The sequence below is a fragment of the Myotis daubentonii genome, chromosome 3 (genome assembly GCF_963259705.1).
Source record: "Myotis daubentonii chromosome 3, mMyoDau2.1, whole genome shotgun sequence".
NCBI classification, from domain to species: domain Eukaryota; kingdom Metazoa; phylum Chordata; class Mammalia; order Chiroptera; family Vespertilionidae; genus Myotis; species Myotis daubentonii.
In genome coordinates, this window is record NC_081842.1 from 17,462,048 (window position 1) to 17,468,047 (window position 6,000).

Here is a 6,000-nt window from a genome sequence, read left to right on the forward strand (position 1 = left end):
CTGTTTCAACTGAATGTGTATTGTTTTTCAAATGCAATACACATTTATGTTATTTAAATCCTCCCTTGTTTTATGATTTTAAAAAATGTTTATTTTCCTTTTTAAGTTTTAAAAGTTTCATAATTGTTAAATCTTTTTTGTGTGGGTTTCATTTATTTTTCAACATGAAATATCCTACTTTATATTTTCTAATGATCTTAACCCTAAATTTTAGTTTTCTGACATAAGTGATGCCACTGACCATAACTATATAGGCTTACAAAGCAAACTCAATAAATAATTCTATGAGGTGTTAGTTTTGGTGACTGATTATACATGAAGGGATGTAAGAAAGAGATAAAAATATGACAAAATGTTGGGTTTTAACATAAAACAACCTTTTCAGAGACAATTGAAGAGGGGCTAATGAGTTTAGCTTTATTGATGTTAAGATATGGCAAAGATATTTCTATTATGCCTTTGCAAATGGAGTTTTAGAACTCAAGTTCACGGGAGGGGAGGGGGAGGAGGGTGACTCAGATTCAGTGTCTTGAATTCTTTTCAAGAATTCATCAATTATCCAAGAATTAAACAACCCATCTCTTTTCTCCCTCCTTTATTTCTCCAGCGTTTACAAAAGTATCTGAGATATAGTGGGATCATGTTAACGTGAACCAGGAAAGAGGCAGCTTTTCAATTTTTTTATCTAGTTTTTCTACTACCACTTTCCTTCTTAATCTACCCCTGCCCTACTGGGTTTAAGTAACACAGGAAGGAGTGAAGTTTACTACAAGCTTTTCCACAGTCTCCCATGAAGCAGCCTTCATAGCTTTTTAATGCAGCAAAGGTCTAAGAGAGAATGTAGATGGAGATAAAGCAGGAACAGAAACCAGATGACAGCATGTAAGACACTGGAAAACAGAAAACAGATGCTTTGGATATAAAGTCTTTCAAATAAATTTGTCAGCAAATAATTCTATCAGCAAGAGGAATGTGGCTATTGGAAGCCACAGGTCAAGTGACATTTGTTTGCAAGGAAAACAGTGAGTAGGAGGAATAGTGCTGAACAAACACAACCGAGTTAGACATCAAAAGCATAGAGACAGAGTTGGAAAATGTATAAATGGAAAAATGATTTAAATAGAGCAAAGAGAGCCCAACCGGTGAGGCTCAATGGTTGACTGTGGACCCATGAACCAGGAGGTCTCAGTTCCATTCCCTGTCAGGGCACATGCCCAGGTTGCTGGCTCGATCCCCAGTAGGAGGCCTACAGGAAGCAGCCGATCAATGATTCTCTCTCATCATTGATGTTTCTATCTCTCTCTCCCTCTCCCTTCCTCTTTCTGAAATCCATAAAAACATATTAAAATTATTTAAATAGAGCAAAGCGAGGGAAGAGCAGAAAGCCAAGGATTAGATCTTGCGAGTAGGAAAAAAATTCATTCGAGGTGAGAGAGGAAAAACAGAGAGGTGTGTGGGGAACCAAAATAACTTAAATAGCCCTGAGGTCAGAAACCTCTGGCATTCACGACATCAGACAAAACAAATGATTTGATATGTGATGTGGGTAGATGTAATTCCCAGGGTCTGACAAAATTCTAACTGTCTCCATTTCACTTTCTTTATTTCTTTCTAACTTAGAATCCCCAGACACAACCCTTACTCACACACTCAGCGCCCTGCTAGCGTTTCTGCTTATCCAGATCTGCATTTCATCTCATGCATCTGAGTCAACTTCCAGACAAGGAGGAGCCCCTTTAGCACTGACTAAGCTGTAGTGCAGTGTCTTGGGAGTCTAGGCCAAGATGAGGGGAAAGGCCAGACTGTAGAGCTTGAAGCCAATGAAATGAGAGGAACTGTATGGGGGAGTCATTTACAACCAGGTCACAGACTGGCCAACTCAGTCACTGTTCAGAAGAGGCCAAGAAAAGACAATTAAAAACGCCTGGAGAAATGAGAGAATCTTTAGGTGCGGGGGGCTGAAGAAAGATTCTGAGTGGAAGAAGAGAAGGACTAGTTGTTTTGTAAAGGGCACTTGGGGCCTGCAGCATGGGCATCTAAGAAGTTGCTAAAAGTTGCCCTAGCCGGTTTGGCTCAGTGGATGGAGCATTGGCCTGCGGACTGTTAGGTCCCAGGTTTGATTCCTGTCAAGGGCATGTACCTGGGTTGTGGGCACATCCCCAGCAGGAGGTGTGCAGGAGGCAGCTGATCGATGTTTCTCTCTCATCGATGTTTCTAGCTCTTTATCCCTTTCCCTTCCTCTCTGTAAAAAAGCAATAAAATATATATTAAAAAAAGAAGAAGTTGCTAAAAGCTTAGACTCTGACCTGTGTTTCTTGGTCCAAACTTGTTTTTTCAACACTGCTCCTCCCCAATTATCTCAGCTTTGTACAAGGAAAAAAGCAAAAAAGAAAAACATAGGGTTATCTAAATGAAATTTATGATAGAGTTAACCTCCCTAAAGAGTAATTTGCAAATTTAAAAGGAGTGTTTTTTTTATTTTCCTCTCAAACCTAAATGAATCTCTAATCAGTAGGATGTATTGGAGGAAGTGAGCAAAACCCTGGCCTGAGTCTCGGTAAGTTAGATCAGTTAACTTGTGGCTTCAATTCAACTATATTTGGATCAGAAATCTGTATTTTATTAGGAGAATCCTTTTCTACACTGCTACTCTTCTCTATTTGCATCTTCTCTATTTTCCTTTACTTTCTCCTTAATGCTTATGAAAGTTATTTTCAAATTTTAGCTTTCCTTTGTTAAGCAAGGAGCTAGACGGGAAAGGCATTTTTGTCCACTTCTGGGTCTTGAAGCAAGGAAACAATTCAGTGCTCCTGGAGGCTGAAGCAAAGACAAGAGAACCAAGAGGGAGTTTGAATCCTGGAAAAAGAAGTAATTTGGACAGCCATGTTTTCTTTTTTCTTTTTTTTTTTACCTATGATGATCTCTGTCTTAATTACTTGCACTGCCATAACTATCCTGGGTGCCTTATAAACAATAGAAATTAATTTCTCACAGTTCTAGAGGCTGAGACATCCAAGATGGAAGTGCTAGCACATTCACTGTCTGGTGAGGGCCCAATTCCTGCTTCATAGATTGTTGTTTCCACCCCACATGGTGGAAAAAGTCATCAAGGGGTCTCTTTTATAAGGACATTAATCTAAAAGACGATCTCTACTTTCATGACCTAATCACCTCCCAAAGGCGCCACCTCCCAATACCCTTCATTTGAGGGTTAGATTTCAACACACTAAATTTGGTGGGGGTTAAGGGGCCAGACACAAACTCTCAATCTATAGCAGTTTTACATATAGACTTTCCCCTTTCTTCACAGAGTTTTTTTGCTGTTGTTGTATTTATTTTTAAAACCTACCTCTCTGTAATGCTATGGTAAGAACCTGGCTGCATAGTCTTGCTAAAACAGAATTTTCAAGATTAGGATTAAAAATTTGCATGTTTATCAGACTCTTCCCAGGATGCTTAAACTGCCAGCAAGGCAGGCTCTGTGAAGTAACATTCTACTCTCAATGAGGTTTTTATTTTATTTTATTACTAGAGGCCCAGTGCATGAAATTTGTGCAGGGGGGGGGGGAGGTCCCTCAGCCCGGATTGTGAGAGGGTGCAGGCTAGGCTGAGGCACCCCACCAGTGCACAATCAGGTCCAGGGAGGAACACAAGAGGTTGGCTAGCTGGGGAGGGATCATGGGAGGGCTCCAGGGCATGTCCAGCCCATCTTGCTCAGTCCCAATCAGCCAAACCCCAGCAGCAAGCTAACCTACCAGTCTGAGGTCTGCCCCCTGGTTGTCAGTGCACATCATAGTGAGTGGTTGAGCAGCTTTAGCTGATATCATTAGCATATTACACTTTGATTGGTTGAATGGCCGAATGGCCGGCCGGGCACTTAGCATATTAGGCTTTTATTATATAGGATTTTATTTTTGTATTTTCATAAAGCTCTTTGGGAGTTGAAAAGAATTCAACATGAAGATTGTAAGAGTTCAGTTATTTCATGTGGGCTAGGAATTGCTCAAACAAAAATTATCTCTCCCCAACTGTCTTATCACTGACAGAAAAATTTATGAACAGTTGATTTTTTTCTTTCAATTAATTTTTCTAGTGTTCTTACATATCATCAAGAAAAGGAAACATACTAAGTTCAAAAAATTTGTAATCTAGTTAACTAGCTATCTATCTGCCGTAACATATTAGACTTAGGAAACCTGAGATTACAGGGCCTAGTATATAATGAATGCTCATCAAATATTTATCTGCTGACTGACAGGAAGAAGAGGAACTTTTTACATGGAGGAAGAAGAGTAATGTGGTCACTAAAAAGAATAAACATAATTTGATTCTGTCCTTCCCAGAAATTTTGCAATATGCTGCCTCTTAGTAGTTTCCTAACATAATTCTACCTCCTATTTAAAATAAAATTTATACCCTCACGGAGGACATGCTTAGAGATAGGAAAGAGAAAGAGAGAGAGAGAGAGAGAGAGAGAGAGAAACATTCATAGGTTGCCTTTTGTATGCTCCCTTCCATATGCTCCATAACCTACAATGAAGGTATGTTCCCTGACTTGGAATTAAACCAGCAACCTTTTAGTGCCCTGGACAACACTCAACCAACTGAGCCATTCCTGCTGGACTCTACCTCCTACTTTTACATTTTTTGAGGTATAACTTTTATATAAAGGATTACACTAATTTTAGGTGTAGAGTGTGTGACAGATGCATATGCCTGTGTTATCCATACTCTTTTGAGACAGAATACTTTCATCACCCTAGGAACTTTCCTCCTTTTCCCTCTCAGTCCATTCATCCCTCACAGGCAATTATTGCCTGATTTCTACCATGAATCCATTAGTTTTATATTCACATAAATTTATTTTTTAAATCATCCAAGTTCTTGAGTGTATCAATAGTTCTTTTTATTACTGAGTAGTATTCCATTGTATGAGTACATTATTATTTGTTTACCCATTTTACTGTTGATGTATATTTGTATTGTGTCCAGCTAAGAGCTATCTATACTAATAAAAGGGTAATATGCTAATTTGGGCGGACATCTTCTGGACATCCATCCGGACAAAGACACAGCAGCTGCAAGGCTCAGGGCTCAGGCAGCCTTGGGCTCAGGGCAGCCATGGGCTCAGGCAGCCATGAGCCCTAGCAGCTGCAAGGCCCGGGGCTCCTGGCAACTGTGAGCCCTGGTGGCTGCAAGGCCCGGGGCTCAGGCTTCACAGTCAACATGGTCAGCAGTGTGGAAGCAGCAGCAGGGTGATGGGGGGGTGGTGCCTTCCCCTGATCAGCCAGTTGCCTCCCACAGAGGGAGGCCAGACTGCAGCTTAGGCCCGCTCTCAGTGGAGAGCGGGCCTAAGCCGTCAGTAGGACATCCCCTGAGGGCTCCTGGATTGTGAGAGGGGGCAGGCTGGGCTGAGGGACCCTTAACCCCAGTGCACGAATTTTTGTGCACCGGACCTCTAGTAAAGAATAAAAGCTTCTGTGGACATTCTTCTAGAAATCTTTTGCTTGTCATGTTTTTATTTACTGGGGTAAATAAAGGAGTAGAATTGCTCAATCAAAGAGTAGATATGTGTTTAACTTTATAAAAATAGTCAAACGTTTCCCACCAGCAATATATGAGAATTTTGGCTGCTCCAAAAGGCCAATATTTTATCAAGCATTTTTATTATAACCATTCTAGTTTGTGAAGTGATATATTATTGTGGCTTGAATTTGCATTTCCTTGATGACTAGTGATGCAGAGCACTTTTTGTTAACGTACTTACTTATCTTTTGTACATCATCTTTGTCTTCCTTTGTGAGGTGTTTACTCAAGTCTTATGCCCATTTAAAGACTTTTGGTGTTTTTTTTTTTTTCTGTTGTTACTGAATTGTAACAGGTCTTTGTATCTCCTAGATACAATTCTCATGCCAGATACAAGTATTCTGAATATTTTCTCCAGTCTGTGGCTTGCTTTTTCACTTTAACAGCTTTTTTTGAGATGCCCAACTGTTTTAA